Source organism: Aethalodelphis obliquidens, unplaced genomic scaffold (genome assembly GCF_003676395.1).
Source record: "Aethalodelphis obliquidens isolate GAN/ISIS:26980383/991018 unplaced genomic scaffold, ASM367639v1 scaffold4, whole genome shotgun sequence".
NCBI lineage: Eukaryota > Metazoa > Chordata > Mammalia > Artiodactyla > Delphinidae > Aethalodelphis > Aethalodelphis obliquidens.
The window spans coordinates 59,359,331-59,372,850 of NW_020837948.1; the positions used below are offsets into that span (position 1 = coordinate 59,359,331).

The following is a 13,520-nucleotide window of genomic DNA, read 5'->3' on the forward strand; positions in this document are numbered from 1 at the left end:
TGTCCAGCTTCTCTTGAAAGCAGGGAGATGTGGTAGCAGCCCTCTACACCGGTTAAGTTTTGGTTCTGAGATCTATAGTTCAGGGACTCCCCTGTTTTCTGTGAGAAACAAATTGCTAGATGCAGACCCAAAAGACAGGGGCAGGGAGAAATGGAAATATTTCTACAAACATGGAAGAAAGTGTTATAAATGTAGTGTGATTATAAATAAGAAGATTGGTTTTATAGCTGACTCATAGAAAACATCCTCTTTATTTTATAGTCAAACCTAATATAATATAGAAAGAGCCCACTGAAACCTAGGAGGGCTTGATCTGGGGGCATGAGGACCACCTGAGGACAATCTCCCTTCCCCTCTTTCTGGGCATCCCGAGGAGTCAGGAAAGTTACAAAGGATGCCTGTCCTCTTCTTGCATATCTCTCCCACGCCATCATTGGCAATCAATCAATCAGTCCATCAGTCGGAGTTTGCACTAGCGCTGGGACCCTTTGGCCATTCCTGGCCACACTGAATTTTCCTGAGTCTCGTTACAAAGAACCATATTTTAAACTTGCCAGGCTTGCTCTCCACTGTGACAAATACATAGAATATAGAACACTTTAACAAATCAGATATTTCAGCACACACAAAAGGCAGTGCACGCACTGTATTTATTGTTATTTGAGTAAAAGGTCATATAATAGGTTTATCCTAACTTCCCACAATCCCTGACTAAGGAATATACTACATATTCAGTATTTTTAGTGGTTGCTATCGTTTGTTACATGTGCTTGTATTAACCTTCGCAGCACTTGCCTAAACCTATTACATTAATAGAGTTAAACATGAATTTGATTTCAGAAAAAGTCATCTATCCTTGGAAGGAGAGTATCATCACCTCCATGTAAACAATGTTCTCTGCAAACAATGCCCTTTATTTTGGCAACCTATCTCTCCTGCCATCTGCCTTGCAAAGCACTTGCCAGAGTTGCGATAACAATTGAGTTACAGAGGGAATTAGGTGTAATGGAGGGGAAGGAAATTGATTGCTTAATTTTTATTAACAGAAAGGGAGAAATTTGTGGTGCCCTGCTGTGAACCAAAGTGAAACAAAGAGAAAGATACAGAGAGATGACTCCAGGTGGCAGGAAAGTTCCTGAACAAACATTAACAATTGTATGAGGAGGCTGAGAAGAGGCCAGCAATGCTAGTGGAGCAGAGGAAGTGGTAGGAGAGCAAGGGGGCACAGCCCAGGGCTGAAGAGATATGGCTGGACCTGCCAAAAAAGGACACAGATGCTGAGAGACCACAGCTTCTACTGGAAAGGGTCATTTAATTCTCACTGCATTCTGCTTGTCTGCATGTCAAGATTGCACATCTTACAGCTTGAAGTTAGAGCCTGGGGTGTGTGCAGGTCTGTGTGCAGAATAAGTGACTTCCATTTCTTGCCCTGCCATCATCAAAAAGTCTACCAGTAATAAATGCTGGAGAGGGTGTGGAGAAAAGGGACCCCTCCTACACTATTGGTGGGAATGTAAATTGGTGCAGCCACTATGGAAAGCAGTCTAGAAGTTCCTTAAAAAACTGAAAATAGAGTTACCATATGATCCAGCAATCCCATTCCTGGGCATATATCCAGAAAAAGACGAAAACTCTAATTCCAAAAGATACATACACCCCAGTGTTCAGAGCGGCGCTATTTACAACAGCCAAGACATGGAAGCAACCTAAACATTCATTGACAGATGAATGAATAAGAATATGTGGTACATGTATACAATGGAAAACTATTCAGCCTTAAAAAAGAATGAAATATTGCCATTTGCAGCAACATGGATGACCTAGGGACTATCATACTAAGTAAATCAGACAGAGAAAGAGAAATACTATATGATGTCACTCATATGTGGAATTTAAAAAAATAGTACAAATGAATTTAGTTACAAAACGTTTTCACAGACGTGAAAATCAAACTTATGGCTACCAAAGAGGAAAGGGGAAGGGGAGGGATAAATCAGGAGTGTGGGATTGACAGATACATACCAGTATATGTAAAATAAATCAATAACAGCGATTTACTACATAGCACAGGGAACTATATTCAATATCTTGTAATAACCTATAATGGAAAAGAATCTGAAGCTGTACACCTGAAACATACACAATATTGTAAACCAACTATAGTTAAATCTTTTAAAAAAGAAAAACACACAACACACACACACACACACACACACACACACACACACACACACACACACACTAAAAGAACCCCAATTCTTGCCCTGAAAGCCTATAACACTTTGGACGATTCATGGGGGTCATTCAGACCCCACCAAGTCTAGCCTGCCTCCTCTGAGCAGTTAGGTTGCAGATGGTGGATTAGCACAAAGCTGTCTGAGCTGAGTTGTGTCCCCTTCTCGTCCTAGAGGGAGACCCACTCCACCTACCTGAGAAGTTAGTTTCCCTCCTTTCTTAGGGGCAGCTGCTGGGCCACTAACTTGCCGTACCTTCCTGGAACTAACTCTCCTCTGAGTATCTGTTTCACTTGTTTGGTCTGCGGGCTGTGGGCTGGCTATTGGGGGAGAGGAGTTCGGATGATAATATCATGGCATCATGGTAGGTAATGCATTCATGCACTTTATGCTGTACACACTGTCAGTTGCACACCAGATGCGGCAGCGTTCGGTTTCTCCTGTGAGAGAGGCTCAGGCTGGGGAGTGGAGAGGAGACCCTGGACACTGCATCCACATTGCATCTGGCCTCCAGGACACTCACCCCCCGAACCTCCCTCCTGGCCGGCGTCGTGATTCTGGGTAGCAAGTTCATGGGCTTTTTAACTGAGAACTCTAGTAAATGGATTCTCACAATTGTGAGCAGACAGGTTTGCTAAAGAAAAAGCCACAAGTCATAGTTTTGCATCCCTCAGAGAAAACAGGAAAGAAGGCACACAGCCACATGCTATACTAAGTAATGGGAGTAATTTTCATATGTTTAAATGATCATTTGGGGGGAATCTAACTGATAAAGTGAAACCCAGAATGCAGCAAGGTAGGTTATATTATCAGCCATAATATGGGTAGGAAGAAGGTAAATAAATTTGACACACCCATATGATAGACAAAAATGCTTCCTTTAAGTCTCGTTATAAAATGTGAAGATAATCACAATATAAAATTAAGTTATAAAGAGGATTTAAACTGCTCTTATACAATATGACACACCGTATAATGGACTGCATGAGAGAGAGGAGTGAAAACCAAGATGGCTTTAAGAGAGTTTATCAGGGTGTGAACAGAGACTAGTTGGATGGTGGGGTGGGTGTTTTTTTATTTTCCTCTTTATGCATTTCTCATGATCCAATTTTGTCAAAATGATCATATGTTAATAAGCATCAGAAAACAAATTTCTAATGTCATGAAGTCAAAGGAATTTTATACATTTTACCACTTTTGTGAAAATGTGTGGAGACCAGGGAAGAAAGGAAAAGTTAACTTATGAAATTGCAATAATTTAAAATACATAGGGCTTCTCTGGTGGCGCAGTGGTTGAGAGTCCGCCTGCCGATGCAGGGGACACGGGTTCGTGCTCCGGTCCGGGAGGATCCCACATGCCGAGGAGCGGCTGGGCCCGTGAGCCATGGCCGCTGAGCCTGCGCGTCCGGAGCCTGTGCTCCGCAATGGGAGAGGCCACAACAGTGAGAGGCCCGCGTACCGAAAAATAAATAAATAAATAAATAAAGTAAAATACGTATTTCTGCAGTGGCTGCACTAATTTACATTCCCACCAACAGTGCGCGAGGGTTTCCTGTTCTCCACAGCCACATCCACTGTGGAAACAGTGTGAAGGTTTCCCAAAAAACTAAAAAAAAAAACTAGTGGTTACTAGTTTTTTTACTGGGGACAGGAGGGGGAAGGGCAATTTAGGGGAGGGGAGAGCGGGAGGTGCAAGCTACTGGCTGCAAGATAGGCTACAAGGATGTATTGTCCAACACAGGGACTACAGACAATATTTTGTAATAACTTTAAATGGAGTGTAACCTTTAAAAATTGTATAAAAAATTTTAAAAATAAATTTTTAAAAATCTTACAAAATAAAATACATATTTCTGTTTCCAACAGTTGTGTACATGATTCAGAGAGTTATCGGGCACCCCAGAGCCTCAGTTTACAGTGCCCGTTCCCACACTCTGCTATTATCAGATTCTCTGGCTCCTGTTGGTTTCATCCTGCTTTTCTGAACACAGTCGGGTATGTAACTGGGTATCTTCCAAAGACTAACGACCTTTGGAACATGCTTTGTTTATGCAGTTCTTACTCAGAAGCTATGCCATAACTTCAAATATGTAGTTTAAAATGCTGGCCATTCCAGGTCACTGACAACCAAGCTTTCCCTGAAATGTTGAGTGCAGAGAACCACACTGAATTTGTGGTCACAGAGTTTCAACTCAAAATGTAATCTACAGATCATAAGATCCCCATCTTCCAACTGTGTCGTGACATTTGAGCGATCTGGGCCATTAATTATAATATTCCTAATTGTCTCAAAGAGTTTGGGTTGTAACATGGTCCTCCTGGTTCCCAAGAACCGGCAGGATTCTTGGCCACCAGAAGGCTCCCAGTGATATTTTTGGTAGCATCTCAGGGTATGAACTGACCCCCACATTCCTTCTTACCTAGGCTTGTTAACGCAGTTCTTGTCTGACATAAACTTGGCACTGACTTCACCCGCCAATCCCAAGCATCCAGGGAGCTGAACTGATGACAGGGGTGATCATTCAGGAATCCTAATTACTACTCAGCAACCAAGGGTGAGGCTTCACAGAATAGTTTTTCAAAATTAAGTCATGTAACTACTCATGATAGCCCCCAAATGGAAACCCCCATGTGCATCAGCTGAAGCATGGAGAAATAAACTACTGTATTCACACAATGGAATACTTGATAGCAATGAGGATGAATGATCCCCAATTTCATGCAAGGCTGTGGGCGAATCCCACAAATGTGAAGCTGAGCGGGAGAAATCAAACCTAAAGAAGAACATGCGTGTTAGTCTGCTATGTACTCGGAGCGTTCTTACAAAGTGCAAAAACAACCGAAACTGATCTATGGTGATAGAAGTCAGGAGAGTTGTTATCTTTGTGGATGGGGAGCAGACAGGGGTTTCTGGGATGTTACTGATGTTGTTTTGCAGGCTGGGTGCTGATTAGGACAAGAGTGTTCAGTTCGTTAACAAACAAAAGTCATCAAGCTGCGTACTTAGGATGTGGGCACTTTTGCATATATATATAATACTTTAATAAAAAGCTACTTGGGAAAATTCCCTGGTGGTCAAGTGGTGAGGACTCCGAGCTCTCGCTGCTGAGGGCCCTGGTTGGGAAACTAAGATGCCACAAGCTGTGTGGTGTGCCCTGCCCCACCCCCACCCCCCGCTAAAAACAACATAAAAGACTAGTCATAATGACAAAGCAGGAGGGAAAAAAACCCTAATTAAAAAAAAAAAAAAGAATTGCATTAAAAAAAAAAAAAGAGCTACTTGGAAAAAAAATACAAAGACCTATGGAAAAATCTAAAATTGAGAAAGCAAAGTCTAGACCAGAGGAGTTACAACAAATGCTGGTTAATTCTTTCATAGAGGTTGGTGCACTTGGCCCCAACTCTGCAGGGTTTTTCTTCAGTTCGTTGCAGGGGGGTGGGTGGGCATAGTGGATAATGGGGGACCCCTTTCCACAGAAGAGCAGCAGCTTCATTTGCAGGCTCCTTTTCTTCTCCAGCACTGAGGCAGGGTTTACCACCCCTCAAGTGACATCAAACAGGAGCTGGAGGACACTTCCAGAGGTGAGCGCCCATGTGAACCAACAAACACCACACACCCTGCGTAAAGACAGCGACCGTCCATAAAACAAGACTCTGTGTGGTCTCTCCAGGGCTGCAGGGGTCGACGGCTGGGTAAGAATCAGCCCCTGCCATCGGTACATTCCCTCCTGGTTTTGAGCCAGTTTTGCCACTTACAAGCTTTGTGGTCTTGAGAAAGACATTTCTCCAGTTGTCTAGTTTTCTCTTCTCTAAGATGGCGATAATAATAGGCCTGCTGGACACACAAGGTACTCGACAAACAAGATGCTCAAACAGTAGTATTCCTACTGCTATTACCATCCTTATTCCCTTTTCCCATCAGAAACAGATTTTTCCAGTCCGAATAGCCAAGTACTTGGCCTCACGGGGGAGCTGGCTGTTGGAAGGCCAGGGAAATTGGAGTCCACCCCACTTTGCAGGGGGCCGTGAGGGATAAAGAAATCTCTGCAGAATTACCCAGAGACTTCTCCCTCAGAATCTCAGAGCCCAGGGAAAGCAGCATTTGAGACAATGACCCCAGACTAACAAATCCCTTTCTGGAGCTTCTGCCTTACAGAGATATTCGTGAGCAACGGCAACACATTTCCACGTGCAGCTCCCAGAAACAAACCCTCGCATTGTCGGGGTACAAAAATCTGTGCCGGGGAGGGTAGAAGTGAGCCACTGACACTCTTGGAGAACAGTTGGGTGATTATACCACAGTTAGGTGTTCCCTAAGCCAGCTGTGTGTTTGCCTGAGAGGAAAATGGAGAGACGCCTGTGCTGAAAAGAGCCCTTGGAGCTGAATGCTGGGCCAGGCAGCCATGTCATGAGCTCACTGTCTTTGGCAACCATCAGACACGCAGCTCAAGGGCCGCAGCTGCCAGAAAGCTTTGCAGGAAGTAGCACCACCCACGGCATCTGGATGAAGCCAAGAGGGTCAGAGTGGGCCCAGGATGGGATGCTCAGCCTCGACGCAGCCAAGATACCCTCTGACTGCTCGCCTTGCACTTCCTTTGGGTCTAAAGATGCCCAGAGCAGTACTTGACTGTCACTTGCCGATGGGTCAAATCTGGCATAATGTTACTTAATTACAAAGAAAATACTAAAATTAAATTTTCTTCTAATTTAATAAGATTTTAGGGTCACCACAAGCGGCCATCTCCTCTGTCCAAAAACTTGAACCCTGGAGTGCTTGTGTTGGAAGGGAACATGGAGATTGTTCCGATCTGATCCTGCATGGTACAGACGTGGGAATGAGGGCTGGAAAGGTACCAATTCTTTGTACCCAGTCACAGAGCCGTGAGGGCAGAGGAGGGACTAAAAGCCAAAGCCGATGACTGGTCCAGTTTTTGCTCTCTGATCCCCACTGCTTCTTTCTCACTTAACAAACAAATTGCCTACAATGGAAACATCAGCTCTGAAGATGGCGGTGTGGGAAGACGTGGAGTTCGCATCTCCCCACGACTATGGTGCCTGCCGGACGCTGGTGTGGGACCTTGACTCCCAAGGAGATGGGAGGAACCCCCAAGCGAACTGGTAGGACATGGGGGCACTGAGGCAGGAGGAGAAGTGGAGGCTGGACAGGACTGGCACCCCTGAGGGGTGGCTGAGAAGGGGGAGGGGTTCCCACGCCTGGAGGGACCCTCAGGGGCTCAGATCAGGGTGGAACGTGCCCAGCATTTCCCCTGCCCAATTGGTTGGGGAAGTCTGCCAGGCTCTGGGGCCGGGTCCTACGCCCTCAGAGGCCCCCTCTGGGCCACCTTGGTCCTGGGGGCATAGGAAGGAGGCCAAGGGGAGAATAGGAGGGGCAGGTAGGAGGGGCCCTCCAGGACCAGAGGAGCAGGAGGGAGTGGGGGGGTAGGCCCCGCCCACTCGAGCCCAGAGGTGGGAGGCACCTGCTGGGCTCCCAGGTGGGGTTCCCTGCCTTCTGAGACCAGAGGTGGGAGGCACGCCTGGGCCCCTTCTGTTCTGTTGAGGCTAAGCCCCACCCCCCACACACCCCAGGGCCTTTTCCAGCCCTGTGGGTCCTAAGCATAGGCCCTGCCCACTGCCCAAACCTCACCCCTGCTTAGGCCCTGCCCTCCACAGCCAAGGCCTTTTCCAGCTTTTCCTTCTTTTTTTTTTTCTCCTCCTCTTCTTTACTATTGTGGTTCTGTTTTACCTTCCAGCTGTTGTTTCAGCTATATTTCTATATTCTTTCTAACATATCTGCTAGTTTCCTAGTCTCATTTTATTTCTTACTTTGTTATTGTTCTCCTTGGCTTGTGGGATCTTGGTTCACGAGCTGGGGGTTGGGCCGAAGCTCCTGTGGTGGGAGCTCCGAGTCCAAACCACTGGAATAACAGAGAACCTCAGACTGCAGGGAATATTCATCAGAGTGAGGCCTCCCAGAGGTGCTCATCTTGGCACCAAGATCAAGCTCTACTCAACAGCCTACAAACTCCAGTGTTGTAAGCCTCAGGCCAAAAAACCAGTAAGATAGGAACACAATCCCACTCATCAAAAAAAAAAATGAGGGGCCTCCCTGGTGGCGCAGTGGTTGAGAGTCCGCCTGCCGATGCAGGGGACACGGGTTCGTGCCCCGGTCCGGGAAGATCCCACATGCCGCGGAGCGGCTGGGCCCGTGAGCCGTGGCCGCTGAGCCTGAGCGTCCGGAGCCTGTGCTCCGCATCGGGAGAGGCCACAGCAGTGAGAGGCCCGCGTACCGCAAAAAAAAAAAAAAAAAAAAAAATGAGATGGCAAAAAAATATGTCACAGATGAAGGAGCAAGGTAAAAACCTACAAGACCAAATAAGTGAAGAGGAAATAGGCAACCGACCTGAAAAAGAATTCAGAGTAATGTCAGTAAAGATGATCCAGAATCTTGGAAATAGAATGGAGGCATGGATTGAGAAACTACAAGAAATGTTTAACAAAGATCTAGAAAAACTAAAGAACAAACAAAGAGAAATGAACAACACAATAATTGAAATGAAAAACACACTAGAAGGAACCAGTAACAGAATAACTGAAGCAGAAGAACGAATAAGTGAGCTGGAAGACAAAATGGTGGAAATAACTGCCAAGGAGCAAAATAAAGAAAAAAAGAATGAAAAGAATTGAAGACAATCTCAGAGCCCTCTGGGACAACACTACATGCACCAACATTCAAATTATAGGGGTCCCAGAAGAAGAAAAGAAAAAGAAAGGGTCTGAGAAAGTATTTGAAGAGATTATAGTGGAAAACTTCCCTAACATGAGAAAGGAAATAGTCATCCAAGTCCAGGAAGCACAGAGAGTCTCATACAGGATAAACCCTAGGAGAAACACACCAAGACACATATTAATCAAACTAACAAAAATTAAATTCAAAGAAAAAATATTAAAAGCAGCAAGGGAAAAACAAAAAATAACATACAAAGGAATCCCCATAAGGTTATCAGCTGATTTTTCAGCAGAAACTCTGCAGGCCAGAAGGGAGTGGCAGGGCATACTTAAAGTGATGAAAGAGAAAAACCTACAATCACCAAGATTACTCTACCCAGCAAGGATCTCACTCGGAGTCAACAGAGAAGTCAAAAGCTTTTCAGACAAGCAAATTCTAAGAGAATTCAGCACCACCAAACCAGCTTTACAACAAATGCTAAAGAAACTTCTCGAGGCAGGAAACACAAGAGAAGAAAAAGACCCACAAAAATGAACCGAAAACAATTAAGAAAATGGTAATAGGAACATACATATTGATAATAACCTTGAATGTAAATGGATTAAATGCTCCAACCAAAAGACACAGACTGGCTGAATGGATACAAAAACAAGACCCATATATAGGCTGTCTACAAGAGATCCACTTCAGACCTAGGGACACATACAGAATGAAAGTGAAGGGATGGAAAAAGATATTCCATGTAAATGGAATTCAAAAGAAAGTTGGAGTAGCAACACTCATATCAGATAAAATAGACTTCAAAATAGAGACTGTTTTTGCGGTACACGGGCCTCTCACTGTTGTGGCCTCTCCCGTTGCGGAGCACAGGCTCCGGACACGCAGGCTCAGTGGCCATGGCTCACGGGCCCAGCTGCTCCGCGGCATGTGGGATCTTCCCGGACCGGGGCATGAACCCGTGTCCCCTGCATCGGCAGGCGGACTTTCAACCACTGCGCCACCAGGGAAGCCCACAAAAACAGAAATATAGATCAGTGGTACAGGATAGAAAGCCCAGAGATAAACCCATGCACATATGGTTACCTAATTTATGACAAAGGAGGCAAGAACATACAATGGAGAAAAGACAGTCTCTTCAATAAATGGTGCTGGTGAAACTGGACAGCTACACATAAAAGAATGAAATTAGAACACTTCCTAACACCATACACAAAAATAAACTCAAAATGGATTAAAGACCTAAATGTAAGACCAGACACTATAAAACTCTTAGAGGAAAACATAGGAAAAACACTCTTTGACATAAACCACAGCAAGATCTTTTTTGACCCATCTCCTAGAGTAATGGAAATAAAAACAAAAATAAGCAAATGGGACCTAATGAAACTTAAAAGCTTTTGCGCAGCAAAGGAAACCATAAACAAGAGGAAAAGACAACCCTCAGAATGGGAGAAAATATTTACAAATGAAACAACGGACAGAGGATTAATATCCAAAGTATACAAACAGCTTGTGGAGCTCAATATCAAAAAACAAACAATCCAATAAAAAAATGGGCAGAAGACCTAAACAGACATTTCACCAAAGAAGACCTACAGATGGGCAAGAGGCACATGAAAAGCTGCTCAACATCACTAATTATTAGAGAAATGCAAGTCAAAACTACAATGAGGTATCACCTCACACTGTTCAGAATGGCCATCATCAAAACATCTACAAACAATAAATGCTGGAAAGGGTGTGGTGAAAAGGGGACCCTCGTGCATCGTTGGTGGGAATGTAAATTGATACAACCACTATGGAGAACAGTATGGAGGTTCCCTAAAAAACTAAAAATAGAACTACCATACGACCCAGCAATCCCACTACTGGGAATATACCCTGAGAAAACCATAACTCAAAAAGACACATGCACCCCAATGTTCATTGCAGCACTATTTACAATAGCCAGGACGTGGAAGCAACCTAAATGTCCAGTGACAGATGAATGGATAAAGAAGATGTGGCACATATACACAATGGAATATTAGCCATAAAAAGAAAAGAAATTGAGTTATTTGTAGTGACGTGTATGGACCTAGAGTCTGTCATGCAGAGTGAAGTAAGTCAGAAAGAGAAAAACAAATACCATATGCTAACACATATATATGGAATCTAAAAAAAACACACAAAAAAACGTTACTGATGAATCTAGTGGCAGGGCAGAAATAAAGACATAGACGTAGAGAATGGACTTGAGGACACGGAGGGGGAAAGGTAAGCTAGGACAAAGTGAGAGAGTGGCATGGACATATATACACTACCAAACGTAAAATAGATAGCTAGTGGGAAGCAGCAGCATAGCACAGGGAGGTCAGCTCTGTGCGTTGCGATGACCTAGAGGGGTAGCATAGGAAGGGTGGGAGGGAGGCTCAGGAGGGAGGTGATATGGGGATATACGTATGCATATGGTTGATTCACTTTGTTGTACAACAGAAACTGACACAGTACTGTGAAGCAATTATACTCCAATAAAGATCTATTTTAAAAAAATATTAAAAAGCACTTAGAACAATGCCAGGCCCAGAGAGAAATGCCTGATAGATGTTAGCAATTTATAGGAGCTCATTGACCAGGATGGACAGAAATCAATTACCTGCAGTGATTATTTTCTTCCACGCTACTCTATAATTTTTCGTTTTGTTTTGTTTTAATCTGTCTTAAAGCATACTAAAGTTTTTCATTTTTATACAGTTAAAAAAAAAAAGAAAACACCAGTTCTAGAGAAAAAAATCTTCAGTGTACATGAAGTCTCTAAGTGTGGTGGGCGCAGGAGAAACACAGCTGACTCAGCCACTCCCTTTCGGCCTGGTTGGGGCACATTATTTCACCTCCCGGTGCCTCTGCTGGAAAGCCAATATGCCCTTGAACCATAGAGGAATAACTCGAGGATTAAGAAGCTAGTGTGAAGGCCAATGAGAACCGCAGCGTGGTGTGTGGCTTGGTAAGTGAGCCAAGTCAACATCAGCCGGCACCGCTCGGAACACAAACCCTGATGAGATAACTTCCTTCTTCACCAGGAAGGTCCTCCCACCTGATGAAAAGCTATATATCCGTCTTGGAGACAGCATGGTCTACAAAAACGCTCTAGTACTTAGAACATTTGTAGTGACTCTGGACACATTTACGAAGAACTTTCTTTCTCCACTCCCACCCCACCCCCTTACTCGGAATAGCATGTCATATTTATTAAGCACTATTACGTGTCAGGCACTGCCCTCAGGGATTTACGTGCATTATCTCATCTAATCTGCCCAGCAGCCCTGTTAGGGAGGTAGTATTTTTATTGCCGTTGTACATATCACACAATGGAGGGTCAGAAAAGGATAAGCAACTTCCCAAGGTCATAGAGCTGCTAAGTGGTGGTACCTGAACATGAACTCAGGTTAAACCATGACTTTCTTTTCTTTTAAATCAAAATGAACATAACCACGAAGGGACTCGAACCCTCAATCTTCTGATCTGAAGTCAGACACCTTATCCATTAGGCCACATGGTCACAGCACATTAAGAGTTAGGTGCAGCCTCCTTGAAGGCGATGGTGCTGTTGACTCCAGCCAGAGAGGACAGGGTGCGTCCCAGATCCAACCAGGATTTTCCACTGCCTGCTGTCCTGTTCCCTGCCAGGACCTGCAGTGTGATAGAACAGAAGCACCACTGCATTCAACTCCTCGGCAGGGGGATGGCCACCAGGCAAAGCTTGAGGCCCCAATTCCAACAGCAGGGGGTTGCAAATGGCCTTCAGGCTTTTATATTTTAAAAAAGCTTAATGGGATATCAAGAGTGGAGATCAACTAAATAAAATCATGACAGAACCCGACGAAGTGGGAAGCTCAGGAGTTTTGAAATTCATATCCTGTTTAAAATCAATGTACCTTAAGCATATTTCATGGTATTAAAGTTATAGGACATAAAATTCAATCACTCTTGTGGACAACTGAATAAAATGAATACAAACGCAGCATAGTCCCTGGACAAACATTCCTCACATGGTGTGGTTCCTGTGGAAACAATAAAAATAATCCAGTTTAGTTATGCAGGGTTCACCTTCCCCTGCCTGTAATTAGTGCTGCTGCAATGAGAAAGCAGAGGAAGAAAACCAGATACACTTCCAACGTAGAACTACATCTAGTCCCCAGCGAGGACCAGGTCTCTCTATCTGCAGTTTCCAAATCCCATCTCTTATTACAGATATTTACCCTCCCTACTGAGGTCTCTCACAACTAACCATGCGATTCTTTTACCATTTTCATTCCATAGTCTAGTGCATGAAATAGGTGCTCAAAATATATTTGTTGATTGATCTGACCTGTTTTTGTTTATTTGTTTGTTAATTCATAAGAGAACTCTGTTCAGGAAGAACGGCTGAGGCCCAAAGCTGAAAACAAGAGACTCTAAGAACCCCTACATTCTAGTGAGAGATCTCAGATAGGTGGCCACTCCCTGCAGGTTTTACCCACAGCAAGCAGATGGAGCCCTGCTAACACCAGACAAGAATCCCTCCACAGCCCATATAAAGA

General features: G+C 44.2%; 1 non-coding gene across 1 annotated transcript; it reads right to left on the reverse strand.

Moving 5' to 3' along the window:
- Positions 1–12,426: 12,426 nt before the first annotated feature.
- On the reverse strand, positions 12,427–12,499 carry TRNASTOP-UCA (transfer RNA opal suppressor (anticodon UCA)). The gene has a single exon. It is a non-coding gene; the product is annotated as a tRNA-Sec (tRNA).
- Between the last annotated feature and the right edge of the window lie 1,021 nt (positions 12,500–13,520).